General features: G+C 43.5%; 1 pseudogene; it reads left to right on the top strand.

Annotated features, from left to right (window-relative positions):
* The first annotated feature begins 4,087 nt into the window (after nucleotides 1-4,087).
* LOC120065593 lies at nucleotides 4,088-16,350 on the top strand (annotated as a pseudogene).
* The last annotated feature ends 877 nt before the right edge of the window (nucleotides 16,351-17,227 follow it).

Genomic DNA, 17,227 nt, shown 5'->3' with positions numbered 1-17,227 from the left:
GCGGTTATGATATCGTTTAGTACCTTGAGCGTGGCTGAGGTGCACCCGTGACCGGCTCGGAAACCGGATTGCACAGCGGAGAAGGTACGGTGGGATTCGAGATGGTCAGTGATCTGTTTGTTGACTTGGCTTTCGAAGACCTTAGATAGGCAGGGCAGGATGGATATATGTCTGTAACAGTTTGGGTCCAGGGTGTCTCCCCCTTTGAAGAGGGGGATGACCGCGGCAGCTTTCCAATCCTTGGGGATCTCAGATGATACGAAGGAGAGGTTGAACAGGCTGGTAATAGGGGGTGCGACAATGGCGGCGGACAGTTTCAGAAATAGGGGGTCCAGATTGTCAAGCCCAGCTGATTTGTATGGGTCCAGGTTTTCCAGCTCTTTCAGAACATCTGCTATCTGGATATGGGTAAAGGAGAAGCTGGGGAGGCTTGGGCGAGTAGCAGCGGGGGGGGGCGGGGCTGTTGGCCAAGGTTGGAGTCGCCAGGAGGAAGGCATGGCCAGCCATTGAGAAATGCTTGTTGAAGTTTTCGATTATCACGGATTTATCGGTGGTGACCGTGTTACCTAGCCTCAGTGCAGTGGGCAGCTGGGAGGAGGTGCTCTTGTTCTCCATGGACTTTACAGTATCCCAGAACCTTTTGGAGTTAGAGCTACAGGATGCAAATTTCTGCTTGAAAAAGCTGGCCTTTGCTTTCCTGACTGACTGCGTGTATTGGTTCCTGACTTCCCTGAACAGTTGCATATCGCGGGGGCTCTTCGATGCTATTGCAGTTCGCCACAGGATGTTTTTGTGCTGGTCGAGGGCAGTCAGGTCTGGAGTGAACCAAGGGCTATATCTGTTCTTAGTTCTGCATTTTTTGAACGGAGCATGCTTGTCTAATATGGTGAGGAAGTAACTTTTAAAGAATGACCAGGCATCCTCAACTGACGGGATGAGGTCAATATCCTTCCAGGGTACCCGGGCCAGGTCGATTAGAAAGGCCTGCTCGCAGAAGTGTTTTAGGGAGCGTTTGACAGTGATGAGGGGTGGTCGTTTGACCGCGGACCCGTAGCGGATACAGGCAATGAGGCAGTGATCGCTGAGATCTTGATTGAAGACAGCAGAGGTGTATTTGGAGGGCAAGTTGGTCAGGATAATGTCTATTAGGGTGCCCATGTTTACGGATTTAGGGTTGTACCTGGTGGGTTCCTTGATGATTTGTGTGAGATTGAGGGCATCAAGCTTAGATTGTAGGACTGCCGGGGTGTTAAGCATATCCCAGTTTAGGTCACCTAACAGAACAAACTCTGAAGCTAGATGGGGAGCGATCAATTCACAGATGGTGTCCAGGGCACAGCTGGGGGCTGAGGGGGGACGGTAGCAGGCGGCAACAGTGAGAGACTTATTTCTGGAGAGATTAATTTTTAAAATTAGAAGTTCGAACTGTTTGGGCATAGACCTGGAAAGTATGACAGAACTTTGCAGGCTATCTCTGCAGTAGATTGCAACTCCTCCCCCTTTGGCAGTTCTATCTTGACGGAAAGTGTTATAGTTGGGTATGGAAATCTCAGAATTTTTGGTGGCCTTCCTAAGCCAGGATTCAGACACGGCAAGGACATCAGGGTTGGCAGAGTGTGCTAAAGCGGTGAGTAAGACAAACTTAGGGAGGAGGCTTCTGATGTTGACATGCATGAGGCCAAGGCTTTTTCGATCACAGAAGTCAACAAATGAGGGTGCCTGGGGACATGCAGGGCCTGGGTTTACCTCCACATCACCCGAGGAACAGAGGAGTAGTAGGATGAGGGTGCGGCTAAAGGCTATCAAAACTGGTCGCCTAGAGCGTTGGGGACAAGGAATAAAAGGAGCAGATTTATGGGCGTGGTAGAATAGATTCTGGGCATAATGTGCAGACAGGGGTATGGTGGGGCACGGGTACAGCGGAGGCAAGCCCAGGCACTGGGTGATGATAAGAGAGGTTGTATCTCTGGACATGCTGGTCTCAATGGGTGAGGTCACCGCATGTGTGGGAGGTGGGACAAAGGAGGTATCAGAGGTACGGAGAGTGGAACTACGGGGTCCATTGCAAACCAAAACAATGATAACTAGCCTGAACAACAGTATACAAGGCATATTGATATTTGAGAGAGACATACAGTAAGGCATAAAGTGATTGCAGGTCTTGATTGGGAGAGCTAGCTAAAACAACAGGTGAGATAACAGCAGCTAGTCAGCTAACACAGCAACAGCAGGTAAAAATGGCGACGACTAGGCAGAGAGGGTCGGATTAACTACACACAGAGCCTGAGTTAAAACACAGAGCCGACAGATAAAATACAAATAAACAGAATGGAGTACCGTGAATTAATGGACAGTCCGGCAGGCATCAGCTATGTAGCCAAGTGATCATAGTGTCCAGGGGGCAGCCGTAGATGGAGCAGGGAAGCCGCCACTAAGCTAGCATGCGGCGTTTAAAGTTAGTAGCCCGGGGGGTGGTCTGCTCAGACGGAGGGGGTCTGCTCAGACGGAGGCCGGTTGAGGGCACAGCGGATGGGGTATTCGTCTGCAGACCAGACGTGGTCGTGTCGACAGAGAATCCAAGCCGGATGGCGATGGCGAAAGAGAGGTTGTGATTGTAGAATTGTGTTTGCTAACTGGTGCTAGCTTCGTGGCAGTGGCGCTAGCTGCGCTAGCTGCAAGCTAGCTGTGAGGATCAGAAGTAGTGGCTCAGGGATTACGGCAGGAATCCGGCGTTGTTGTCGAGAGACAGTCCGATGCTGGTAAATTGGTGAGTAATATCCAGGCTAATAACAGGGCTGGTGTCTGTGCAGAAGGTAAAAGCTGCTAGCAGCGGCTAAAAATGGCTAAATAGCTTGTAGCTGATTAGCTGGTTAGCTACTGGGGGTTCTTGAATGTGTTCCAAAGTTAAAAAATAATAGCGATTCCGTATCACATTGGGTGAGGTAGGTTACCGGAAGGTTTAATCGAATTAAAAATCGAAAAGAGATAGAAAAAAAAAATGTAAAATATATACAAGAAATACGAAAAATACAAACGTACACGAGAGGACTAAACAAACACGTCTACACTCCTACGCCATCTTGGTACACAGCTTCACAGTGTAGTGAAGCTTACTGTCTGAAAGTAGACAGCTACGAAAAATATAGATGAAAACTCTCTTGATAGGTAGTGTGGTCTACAGTTTATCGTGAGGTACTCTAACTCAGGCAAGTAATACCTCGAGACTTCCTTAATATTAGACATCGCGCACCAGCTGTTGTTGACAAATAGACACACACCACCACCCCTCGTCTTACCGCAGTTTGCTGTTCTGTCTTTCCGAAGCACGGAAAACCCAGCCAACTGTATATTATCCATGTCGTCGTTCAGCCACGACTCTGTGAAACAGAAGATATTGCAGTTTTTAATGTCCCGTTGGTAGGATAGTCTTGAAGGAGCTCATCCAGTTTATTCTCCAGTGATTGCACGTTGGCCAATAGAAAGGATGGTAGAGGCGGGATACCCACTCGCGGATTTGGGCCTGGTCCGGGAGCAACAGTATATCCTTCATCAGACTCATTAAACAAAAAATCTTTGTCCAGTTCGAGGTGAGTAATTGCTGTTCTGATATCCATAAGCTCTTTTCAATCATAAGAGACAGTAGCAGAAACATGAAGTACAAAATAATTGACAAACAATGTGAAATAAAAACACAAAATAGCACAATTGGTTAGGAGCCCGTAAAACGGCAGCCATCCCGTCCGGCACTATTATTCCATTCAGTAAAGTACAGTAGGGTACAGTACAATATAATACACTATACTGTACTTTACTATACTGTACTATGGTCTACTGTATTGTACTGAACTATACTCTACATTACTGTACTTGTGAAACATAGAAATCTATGATTGGCTCAGATTTGGTCCGGACTGGTTCGTCTATGTTCAGATCAAGTCAAGTCCGGACCAGATGTCTGTGGATGTTGAAATCAAGAACCGGACCAAATCTGAATCAATTATAGAAGGGGGAAAAACGACATCTGTGGACGTTGAAATAGAGACCAGGGAGGACGGACCAAATTTCAATATCTTTTTAACGTCCATGGATGTGGGTGTCGGACGGTACTCAATGGGTTATATTTGCTTTTAAAAATTAAACATTATAATATTGATTTGAATTAAATTAAATAGGCTACAAATATGCAAAAGTTATAACCCAACCTGTTGCGGTAATTCATTGGTCCTCCTTCCAGGTCTCATCAGTCTTTGATAGAGCTCTGTGTCCACCTAGTGGTGTAGTTCTGTTATGACACAGAGTAGTCCGAATTGTCAGATTATAACATGTCTTTATCATTAGAATCACTCCTTCACCTTAATCATCACCTTATTTTTTTGCCCCCCTGTCTCTAATTTTGTATTAGTATAATGGTCTACAGTACTCATTAGGCCTAAGCCATATAGGCTTGTGTACAGTTTGTTTGTCTTGTATTCTCTGCAGTCTCTGACACCCTGATGGAATTCATGGTGGATTTCTTAACCAAAGCCAAGGAGATAGCAGATGGCAATGCCAACATTCCAGAGGAGCTGAGGGTCAACCTACAGAAGGCCCTGGACATAGCGTGTGGTCTAGACGGCTACCTGGAGAAATGAGCAGCCAGGAAAGTGCACCTCTTGCTGAACTGTATCAGTGAGTATTTCCTGTGTCTGTCCAACAAACACAGTGCACATGCATGGCTTCTCATGCACATGTCTTACTGAACCTCTTGGAACACAACGATGGAACACAACTGGGAGAAAGATTTAGACGACAGCTAAACTCATTTTCGGCTTCCAAAAGAGTGCTTCACATCACAGGGCATGTGGAAGGTGAGCTGTCTTTATTACCTGCATTGGGTAGAGTTGAGTGGTTGCATGGTTAGAGAGATAAATATTTAAATGTGCTAAATATTTGTCTTTCATTATGTATAATTGGCAGGCCAGACTCTGAAAATGCTGGTCCACATGAGTAAAGCCAAGACCATCCTTGAGATAGGCATGTTCACAGGCTATGGGGCTCTGTCAATGGCTGAAGGACTGCCCGAGGATGGTTCACTGGTTGCCTGTGAGCTCGAGCCATATCTAAAAGAATTTGCTCAGCCCATATTTGACAAGTCTCCACATGGCAGGAAGATAACAGTAAAGATTTGTTCTGCCATGGATACCTTGAAGGTGACTAGTTAAAGCATGTTGTATTAGCCTGCAGTGATTTCACATGTTGATCTGCTTGTTTAATAACCAGGTTATGAAGTTATGTGGATATACAATGCAAACCAAGTCACTTATGGAAACATAACTATTTATATTAAAAGTGTAATACGTATGATGAGTGTAGTAAGTAGGCTATGCTATATAACATAACCATTACCCCTGTTATTTGAGTGACTGGTAGGGGTAAATGAAAATACACTGTATCCGTACATTTAGCTCAATGACAGTGAATGGTTCAGTGCTCTGATAATATTGTCTCTTTTAAAGGAATTGGCTGCAGCAGCCAAGCAGTTTGACATGGTCTTCGTCGACGCAGACAAGAACAACTACATCAACTACTACAAGTTCATCCTGGACCACAACCTACTACGGCTGAGTGGTGTGATATGTGTGGATAACTCTCTGTTCAAGGCTAAGGTCTACCTAAAGGACACCTCTGATGAAAACGGACTGGCGCTTCGAGATTTTAACCAGTTTGTCACAAGTGATGGAGCAGGTCAATGGAGAGACATGGCTTGTAGTGCCTGATTATTACAGGGTATTTTCTCTTGTGTTAATGAAGAAGCGTTTGGTTTTCAAGGTCATTCTTCCTCTCAGAGATGGGATCATCATCATCTGCAGAGTACCCATGGCACCAGCATGTGCAGGTACACGGGTAATGTAAGACACATTCACAGAACCACATTTAGTTAATTTTTTGTCCAAGTTTACTTTTAGCATTGGTACTACCATTGTTCATTGGCAACGGTGGTTACTACTAGCATAAGTCAAATGGTGCCTTTACAGTACTTAACAGCTCATACAGACTTTTTCCCTGATCGTTTACTACTCACAACCTGTGTCTCAGAGCAAGGTAACATACGATGCGATATACCGTGGTGTGAACGGGAGGTCGATCCTGGACCGGATGCGTCTGGACGACAGGGTGGCCTATGTGACAGGGGCAGGCCAGGGTATAGGCAGGGCGCATGCTCTGGGAGAGGCTGGAGCCAAGGTGGCTGTCGTGGACCTGGACCAAGGGAATGCTGAGGGCGTGGCTGAGGAGCTCACACTGAAAGGTAAGGGCTTGTCAATTGAACACAACACTATGATTGTATGTTACAATGTTGGCATTTCATATTACACTTCCATGTATTTGCCAGCAGATGGTGCTCTACTGTCACGGACAAGTAGAGGAAATACTGTATACAGTATTGTAAAATTCCAGGGCCAACTGACTATATTATATGTCAAATAAACTTTAATGTGCACCATATTTTACATATGGAGACAAAGAATTATATAAATGTTTTCAATATTATCAGTCTAGACTAGGGATTCATATATGCATAGTCACTAACCATATCTAAATGTACATACTACCTCAATCAGCCTGACTAACCGGTGTCTGTATGTAGCCTCGTTACTTTTATAGCCTCACTACTGTATATAGCCTGTCTTTTTACTGTTGTTTTATTTCTTTACTTACCTATTGTTCACCTAATACCTTTTTTGCACTATTGGTTAGAGCCTGTAAGTAAGCATTGTATTCGGCGCACGTGACAAATAAACTTTGATTTGATTAATATTTTCCCAGGGAAACAAATAAGTGCCCATTTAAAGTGTTAAAAACCAAGATATGGTCAATATGGCAGGGTTCTCCCAAAATAAGAGAGGTGCTGTGCCATCTTGTTGGCTTGGCTGGACCACTATGTAACGATTTCAGAGCAAATAAAATGTATATTTCGTAGTGATAAAGTAACTATCTTTCATCGCCATTGACATTTTTGTTAATTGCGAAACAGGCCTTTCATAAATTCTTATTTATCATGTTCCTCAATTAATTCAGCACATTTCAGCAGTAGACTATCTCCACACAGAGCGCACTCAGGACACACAGATTGCACCCCAAATATAGCTTTGTCGAATCATACAAACTTTGTAACGTTAGTCAAACTAAAGTCAAATGACCAAAGTTGCTAATAAGCTTGCTAGATAACCTCCTTGAACTAATGACAGAATATCTCCTATATTTGGCAAGATCAAGTTGATGATTATACAGATAGCAGATTAGCTCATGAATAACGGGGAGATGAAAAGTGGAAATAGTTTAAATATCAAGGTATTTAACGGGGACCAAATCTGTTTTAATAATATCTGTGTCTACTCTCATACAGTTTGTTGATCACACATTCTCTACCGAAGCTCTCATATGGGCAGCAAGTACGAGACAGCGCAGAGAAGCGGGGGAAATGCCATACCAGGATTTTGACATACATAGGCGAGAGACGTGTTTTGATAATGATACCTATGGATTACAGAATAAAGTTAGGAATTTTCATGCGAGATTCCTGTGGGATTGGAACTGGATAGAAAAATAGCCTAGGCTCTCCACACTAGTGGGCCGCTAATGTTTTATGTTAATGTCAGCTCTAGTGATATTGTGATTCTATCAGGACTGTGAAACAAAAAAAATGGACTTACAAAAATTGCGTTTTATTGTCACATACACCGGATAGGTGCAGTCAAATGTGTTGTTATACAGGTTCGGCTGGAGTAAATGAGGGTTAATTTACTTGCTGAAGGGCACATCGACAGATGTTTCACCTTGTCGGCTCGGGTAGGTAGCGACAGGTAGCCCAACACTCTAACCGCTAGTCTACCTGTCGCTCTAAAGACTAAAGACTTATGGTCGGCCACTAAAGATTTGTGGCGAGCAGAATCAACAACCTCTGCATCATTCAAGACTGTTGCTTTGTGAGAAGGTGTCAAAGTTCACAGTTAGCCCTTGTTATGTAAATGCAAGCTGAAAAGTACCAAGGGCCTTGCCTTTAAGTTAGATCCGTTCCCGTCAGAGCCATGGTCCAGTGAGACACGTGTGCCGGCCTGCAAAGATGTAAAGAGAAAAGTCTGAGCCTTTTGGGTAAAACACTGGGGGTAAATCTTCAATGGAAATGCAGCAATAGGGTGTCAATACTAAAAGTGTGAAGAATGTTCCTAATATGCGTCCATTCCCCCTGAATTCTTGCCTCAGGCTGCAGGTTATGTGATGCTGAAGCAAGGATATGGGAAGATTATTAACACAGCATCCATGGCCAGTCTAATAGGTGAGTAATGATTCTATCTGTCCTGTATATTTGTCTTCCTTTCATCTCCATGTATTGTGAGCCAAGTGAAGAATGGTGAGCCAAGTGAAGAATGGTGAGTCAAGTGAAGAATAATGAGATGAGCTTTGTTGCTGCATTGATGTCTCCTGCACTGAGAAGTACATGTAATACACATCACAGCGCTGTTTTGCACCAGAACATAATTGTATACAGTTTGTTTCTGTACCGTTGCAAACAGACTTGACTGGGCTTCTATAATATTGCCATGTCAGTGTCTTTTAGTGAGCTTAAAGTGACATTAGAGGAAGAGAACTTGGTGACCCATTTCTCAAATGCAATCTATGTCTAACAGTATAATTGCTACTACTGCTAATCTTCATCGTATAACTGTTTATTCAGGCCAATGCTATAGTGATTTATCCACCCCCCATTATTCTCCCGCTGCAAACGCACAGTTGTGATTGCTGCTCATAAAGGCAGTTTTGCATCATAATAAACATCCGTCTCCTGAGCTGTGGGGAGGATGTGGAAGAAAGGCAACCTGAGGTCCAACATGTAAAGGGTGTTCCTGTGCAACAACCCTGCCTGCCTGTGCCAAGGGCCGTGTTTAAGCAGCGGAAGATGCTTTCAGATTTTACTGAGTGCATTGTGAAATCTGAGTTATTCACAGCCCAGTTGAAATCCTCCTACAGGTTCCTCCAGAGGAACAGCAGCACTTCACCAGCAGTATAGTCAAATCGCCAATAAACTCCTGTACCATATGGGCCTCAGTCCCAACTACAGGGGCAATCTGTAAAACAGGACCATGCTGGTAAATAGAGGCCGGCATAAAAAAAGTGATCAATTACTCACATTACCAGCAGTCCTGAAGGAATTTACTTTATTGGTCTGGACATCTGTTATAATATTGTCATAATGCATAATCAGATGGGACTTGTTCTAGCCAAGTAGGGTACCAAAAAGCAGCCGTGAATGTCCAATTAAAATGCACAATGACAGCTTTTTGTCCATCTGCTGAATAAAATGTGTTTTCCCCCCCTCCCATCTCAAGAGAATGATGGTTGGACACACAGGAGGAGGAGCATTAAATGTACACTACATTACCAAAAATATGTGGACACCTGCTCGTCGAACATCTCATTCCAAAATCCAAAATCATGAGCATTAATATGGAGTTGGTCCCCCCTTTGCTGCTATAACAGCCACCACTCTTCTGGGAAGGCTTTCCACTCGATGTTGGAACATTTCTGTCGGGACTTGCTTCCATTATGCCACAAGAGCATTAGTGAGGTCGAGGTCGGGCACTGATGTTTGGCGATTAGACCTGGCTCGCAGTCGGCGTTCCAATTCATCCCAAAGGTATTCAATGGAGGTTGAGGTCAGGGCTCTGTGCAGGCCAGTCAAGTTCTTCCACACCGATCTCGACAAACTATTCCTGTATGTACATCGTTTTGTGCACGAGGGCATTGTCATGCTTAAACAGAGTCCAATGGTGGCGAGCTTTACACCACTCCAGCCAAAGCTTGGTATTGCGCATGGTGATCTTGGGCTTGTGTGCGGCTGCTTGGCCATGGAAACTAATGCCATGAAGCTCCCGATGAACAGTTCTTGTGCTGACGTTTCTTCCAGAGGCAGTTTGGAACTCAGTAATGAGTGTTGCAACTGAGGACAGACAATTTTTACGCGCTACGCGAACAGCACTTGGCGGTCCCGTCCTGTGAGCTGGTGTGGCCTACCACTTTGCGACTAAGCCGTTGTTGCTCTTAGACATTTCCACTTCACAATAACAGCACTTACAGTTGACCGGGGCAGTTTTAGCAGGGCAGAAATTTGACAAACTGACTTGTTGGAAAGGTGGCATCCTATGACGCTGCCACGTTGAAAGTCACTGAGGCCATTCTATATTTTCCTATGGAGATTGCATGGCTGTGTGCTCGATTTTATACACCTGTCAGCAACGTGTGTGGCTGAAATAGCCAAATCCACTAATTTTGAAGGGGTGTCCACATCATTTTGTATATATAGTGTATTTATACATGCTAACAATATATATTCCAATATATATGGTCATATTCTTCATGCTGGTTGACTGTATTGGGAAGAGGATGTACAGTGTTTGACCTGACTGAGCAGAATAGAGGGAGTCATTGCAGCGGCACTGTCATTCAAATGAATATACCTAGGGCTGTGGCGGTCACGTAATTTCATCAGCCAGTGATTGTCAAGCAAATAACTTTCGGTCTCACGGTAATTGACCGTTAATTAACATAAACACATTTAGCATCTCCTGGCTTCCACACCTAGCCTACAAGCCACTGATGCAGACCTTCGGAACATCTACATTTAAAACATCTACATTTAAAAAAGTCTAATAAATCCATGTAATATAGCCTTCTCCTTCACAATAAATCCACTACTTATTTTAGACAGGTATAAAGAAGCATGATATGAATGTAACGTTCGTCGTCGGAATGAGACCAAAGTGCAGCGTGGAAAGTGTTCATGATTTAATGTTCACAAAAAACACTCAAACAAAATGACAAAAGGAGAAAAACGAAAGCGCACAGTTCTGTCAGGGAAACAACCTAAACAGAAAACAACACCCCACAAAACCCAAACGGAAAATGACAACTTAAATATGATCCCCAATCAGAGACAACGATAGACAGCTGCCTCTGATTGGGAACCACACTCGGCAAAACAACAAAGAAATAGAAAACATAGATTTTCCCACCCGAGTCACACCCTGACCTAACCAAACATAGAGAATAAATAAGGATCTCTAAGGTCAGGGCGTGACAATGAAGAAATCGTTATGTTATGTCCTGATCTGCCTATGCCAAATGGCTGTGGGCCACACTAGTTCCTTTAGCAGACAAGATTTGCTTAGAATTCCATGGCATTATTTTATAGTAAAAAGAATACAATTGAACAAAGCTGAATAAAATGGCAAATATATTTTCTCCAAATGATTTGAGGGAGTGCGCACATACTGTGTTGAGCGGTTAACAAAGAAATAAGTATTCCTATATGCTTAATTTAGAGTTATTAATGTAACTTTAGTTGTTCTACAAATGTTGGGCTATATGTTTTGATTTTTAATACATTTTAAGGCTGCATGATGCGACTCTAGTGATGATTAGAAAAAAGTTGCTTGAAAGGCATGAGCTCTGCTTTGTTTTTTTGCACAGTCTGTACACACTTCATCAGTCACTCATTCACAATTTGACAAGCACTTGATAATGTCTCGAATTTCACGGCAGCATCTCCTTTGTGTGGCCGTAATGCACCCTAAAAAAAGACATGCCTTTTGCGGCCAGTGTCCATTGTGCCCTTTCCTTTACTTAGATTTGTGTGTATTAGGTAGTTGTTGTGGAATTGTTAGATTACATGTTAGATATTGCTGCACTGTCGGAACTAAAAGCACAAACATTTCGCTACACTCGTAATAACATCTGCTAACCATGTGTATGTGACCAATAACATTTGATTTGATTTGTTTTGACCTAAGTGCTCTCACACACATGGCTCTCCATCACATGATCGGGTCTTTCTCATAGGCTACAAGTGAAGACAGACACCGGGGACACAACTGCGTGCGTCCTTATCCAATTCCGACATGCGCATTGAAGATATTGGAAGAACTGTCCACATTTACTTTTCGTCAGCCAACAAGATGAGTAGGCTTAATGAACAGCAAAAGCACTAGCCTATGTCAATATACTATCCCCCATAGTACAGAAGTCGACCTATTCTATTCTGTGCGAGAAATACATATTCCAAACAGAGTCTGGGACAGCTGTGAGATGCGATAGATCCCAAATGAATACAACCACTAGTATCAAAAACCTTTTGTATGCAATGGGGCTGACGCTACAGATCAGAATGTTTAGCTTAAAATGTTGATAAACTATTAGGCTATTTCTTCACATTATAAGCTCAGCGATGTGCACATGGCAGTAGGCTATAAGCGTGCATGTTCCATTAGCGGGAAAACACCATTATCAAAAGTTACCACAAATGCTATTTTGCATGTAATGGTTTTCTTATAAAGGTAAAAAAAATGATGGTGCAAATTATCTTCACCAAACTTGAAATGCGCTGCTTATGTATGCTAGTTAGGTTCTACACCCCTTGTAAAATGGATTAATGTGCTTAATATTAAGAAATTATTTGGCCACTTTAGTTGTGATATAAACCTTATTAAAACATATAGGTCCTAGGGGCTAGGCTACATGATGTGTGCGACTATGATTCGAAAAAGTCACGAAAAAAAAGCAGAATTCACAAGTGATAATATATCATTCACAAGTGATAGGCTAATATTGTCACCCATCAGACTATTCTTGATTTAATCTTGTCTTTACATATACTAAATAATATATGAGTGAAATTTGTTTTGATTTAGAATGGACCATTATCATACACCTGTATCGAAACAGGGGCAGCAGAATTTTTAAAAATCTACAGTATGCACTTAGGGAATAGCGAATGGAGGACGCTTTTCCCGTGGTTCATTTTCATGCCAACCAGGTAGGCTATACTCCTGTTGTAAATATAAGCAATGTGCTTAATATAAGGAATGTTGAGAAATACATATAGTAGGCTTAGCCTATAGAAAGCTGATGGGATCCTCCTCTTTTTAGTAAAGGCCATGACTCCTGTTTTCTCACACAATTGCATAGCCTATAGAAATGTTGCGCAACCTGAGCTCATGGGCTCTCATGAAGTGTTTGATTAGATTTTCGAATACATTTGCATTTATTTGACATTTGCATTGTCAGAGTGATTAGAGGGACAATAGAGTGCTGAATACCAGGCAGTTAGCAAGTTTGGTAGGATCTCGTGACCGCCGGTGTGGCGGTAATACGGTCACCGCAACAGCCCTAGATATACCTGCAGTTGCCATCAGCATGTTAACGTACATAAGAACAAGGTATCCTTTCTTTAATAAGAGCCAATCTTTCTGTCCTGAGGACTTGAGTCTGTGTAGGCCTGCCTGATGAAAGGGCTTGTTTTCCCCCACTTAGAATGGGCAATAAGTAGCAGGGTGAATGTTAGAGGGTTTTAGAGAGTGCTCTCCTTCTGCCTCTTTTTCTACCTCTCTAAGGATTACTGCTCTTAAAGACGGAAAACATCAATGCAGGTGTATTTGAAGGATGAAGGCCTGTTTTGAATGATATTTTGGAGCCGTATCATCAGGTCTTCAGTGAGGATTAGCACTGTTAGGCTTTTTTAGCTGTGTTTCCTGTCCTGATAAATCGGCTTTCACCTTCAATCTGGGTGTAAGCCCTGGGCTCTGCTCCTCCTCACGTGCTCTTCCTCTCCTCCTGGGCTGGGGCCCTACCAAGGGGCCTGCACCTCCTCCTCAGCCTCCTCACTCCATCATGGAAGCATCCTCCTCTCACATCAGCTATTTTACTTTCTAAACAGAAGCTCCAGTCCAGTCTGTCTCCCCAGGACCGGCCCCTGCCTCTCTGCAGCTGTGTCATATTTATCATCTCAGTCCCGACCAAAGCAATTTGGCAGTGAGATCACGGGGCGACGAGGTTAACTACTAAAGTTGTATGTAACTTGGAGGCTTCCTTGTGATGATTAATCAACCAGAGGAAAATGAGCCGCTGTCCCAGCATCCCATGCAGTGTGCAGCATCTGTGATGGTCAAGGCAAACAAATGGTGTGTTGCCTTTGTTGCTGAACACGGTGCAGAACCGGACATTACAAGCAATTAATTTGACATGGCTTCATCCACGGGGTCCCCAGCAGCTAATGGAGGTGTTTTCATGTAGCATCCAGTATGAAAGCAGGGAGCTGAGTTATGATTGAAATGAAGCAACGCTCCAAATGAATTACACACAGGGGTACTCTCGGAGAAAGTGTGTATTGAATGTGTTTCATGGTTGTTAAAGGGGTAAGGTTTGGTTTTTAGACATTGAGTGCAACTTACATGGTCAGAGATAAAACAGGTGACATGTTCACATTGGTTGACAGTGGTATCTTTGTTCTTTTGCCTGTCCCCCTCCTCTGCAGTGCCCCATCCACAGAAGCAGCTTGCCTACAACACCTCAAAGGCAGGAGTGCTCAAACTGACACAGACACTTGGCACAGAGTGGATAGACAGAGGGGTCCGAGTCAACTGCATCTCGCCGTAAGCGTTTGTCTCCCATGTTTGTTATAAACAGAATAGACCTACAGTATAGTATCAATGTCAGGTACTGTATCCCCATGCCAAAACAGTTTACACATCACTTATACGCACAGATAAAAAGGAGAAGATTTCAATCCTCACTTGGATTAAGAATGTACACATACAAAAAGTCCATGTATTGCTTTTTTATTGAGCTGCCAAGTGCAGTATATCACATCATTACAGAACTGTGCTGAGCAGTGATTGAGTGTTTTTCTCCACTGGAATAGCTCCATTTGAGAATGAGGCTCCAATTTAAGTCCTCAAACAATGTGCTCAAGCTTAATTGGATGATGTCTTGAGGGATGAATCAACCAAACACTTGCTCTAATTGTTATATTCAATTAGGGAATCAAATTAGCATCATCACTACAAGTGGCTCCACAACAATAGCTTGTTGTTTGTGTATGTTTGTCTGTGAAGCCGTGCGGCGGGAAGACGAGAACTGAGAAAGAGTTCTGCCTGTGTGTTCGGTGGTGCATCCCTTAGCCACAGCCATCCCTGAGCAAATCCGTCCAGTGACTCGGCTCGGCGTGCGGCCCCGTCACAGCCCCAGAACAAAGCGCCCGTTCATGCGCCAGTCGCCGCTTTGCTTTATTTATTGCCAGCTTGTTTGCTCATTTTAATTTGCAAAGAAGCAATTCTTTCCCCCTGCTAACTGGCTGTCTCAATGGGCCGCTGATTTCTTTGAAGTGACAGTCGGTAAATATGCATAAAAAAGGGACACAATTAGCGAGTGCGAGGTTGAATGCAGCCTGATTTCATTGGCAACTTTAGCCGCACCGGTGATAAGCTGCATTATCTACAAAATTGGTTGAGGGAAAACAGCACCTCTGATTGCCAGGAAAGGTTCCAGATAACAGGGTGCTGAAGAGAAATATAATTGAGGTGGAATATGTTAACTATGGTGTCATATGCTCCTTGGAGGCGCTAATTTATCCAAATGTTGGAATTTGTATCAAGGCACAGCCTGGAATACTGTAGGCCTAACATGTTAGCTAAAGATGAGTCGACCATGAAGCTTTTAGCTACTGTCATATTGATTGTGTGAAAAGCCTGAAGTCGTCTCACATTAGACACAGATGTGTTGACATGTTTATCCAAGTTATATATTTAATTAGGTGGAGAGAACATCATTGGTCATGATACACTAATGCTGACATTAGACTGGAAGAGGCATCGTCTAGACTTGAAAGTACCTATGTCTCAGAGGAGGAAATCAGACGAGGAAATGCCTACAGTACCAACACACCTGTTTCCTTTAAATGCCACTCAAGCACTCTGCCTGAGAATCAAACCAGCTCAAGCACATATCAGGCAGGAATCAAAGCGAGATTGTGAGCAAGACGCAGAGAAAGTGCTTATCTACAGGCTCCTGAAGGCAAATTACACCCAGGGTCCCATCGTACCCGGTGGCGCTTCCTGCAACGTGCCAGTCATTAAACGGCACGAGTCCCACTGTAAATACCATCAGAGATGCTGCGTCGTGCCCTTTCTCTGAGGATAATTGGGTTTATTTTTGTCACCAAAGTGGTGGCTCTGAAACACGATGCCGCTGTCACTCCTGGCTCTGAAGTCTGATGTCTCTGATTCCTCTTGTTGATTTTTTTTTCTCCCTCCATCCTTGTCTCTCCCTCTCTCATTTCAGGGGGATTGTTGACACCCCTCTCATCCACTCAGAGAGTCTGAGGCCTCTGGTGCAGCGCTGGCTGTCAGATATCCCTGCTGGACGACTGGCTCTAGTGACAGACCTGCAAGCTGCAGTGGTCTACTTGGCATCTGACGCCTCCGACTACATGACAGGGCATAACTTAGTCATAGAGGGTGGGCAAAGTCTGTGGTAGAGAGAGGGAGATACTTTCTTTGTTCCACCCTTGGATCACACAGAGAGGGAGATACTTTCTTTGTTCCACTCTTGGATCACTCTTGGGAATAGGCACCTACTGTGAATGATCTCCACAGGGAGAATAGAATAACATCGAGAGATTAGGTCAGGGTGATTACGTCACTGGTTTACCATTATGTCAGATTGGAGATTATTTTGTTAAGTTTCATACTGTACTCTTCCAATGAATTGGTTATATTTATTTAGACACAATTGTGCTTTTATATTTTATCTCTGATCATTGTCTTGACAGTAATGCACACCTTGTTGCACATCCTTAATACGCTGATCGTATCCCCTCTACATGGTGCAAATCTGTTTTTTCACACAGAAACCCTTTACTTGCTTGCCTCTGTGAGTGACTCTTTTAAACAAGTATTCAAACCATTGGCCTCATCAGAGGTATTTTGTTTCGTCAGTGCCAAGTAGTTGAAAATGATTCATACAGTAGTTCAAGATATTAATACTCTAAACTCATGCTCTTTTCGACTGTGCAAGCAAGTACAGTACGTACTGGATTGAGCAAAGTAGATGGAGAAAGGGGATCCTATAAAGTTGCTCCACTGTACCGAGATGTGTATGGCAAGATACTGTACACAAGACAGTCTGTCCCTCAAATTAACACGATCAAACCTGTAAAAGGTCTTTTTGATCAAAAGAAAATGGTTTCTTCTTACTATAACGTAACCCTTATGGGGACTGTACACTTAAGTAAGGTTTCTAAACTAGTTAGACATTGTTGCATAGAAATGTGTAATATCTACCTGTTTGACAGGCTCCTGGGCTGTGGTTGTGTGTTTCTCTGGGTACCATAGCATACCCCTGTCCCTCCCCTGTTCAG

Source organism: Salvelinus namaycush, chromosome 20 (assembly GCF_016432855.1).
Source record: "Salvelinus namaycush isolate Seneca chromosome 20, SaNama_1.0, whole genome shotgun sequence".
Classification (NCBI taxonomy): domain Eukaryota; kingdom Metazoa; phylum Chordata; class Actinopteri; order Salmoniformes; family Salmonidae; genus Salvelinus; species Salvelinus namaycush.
Note: the sequence above shows the minus strand (reverse complement) of the source record. Positions and strands in the feature narration are given on the sequence as shown.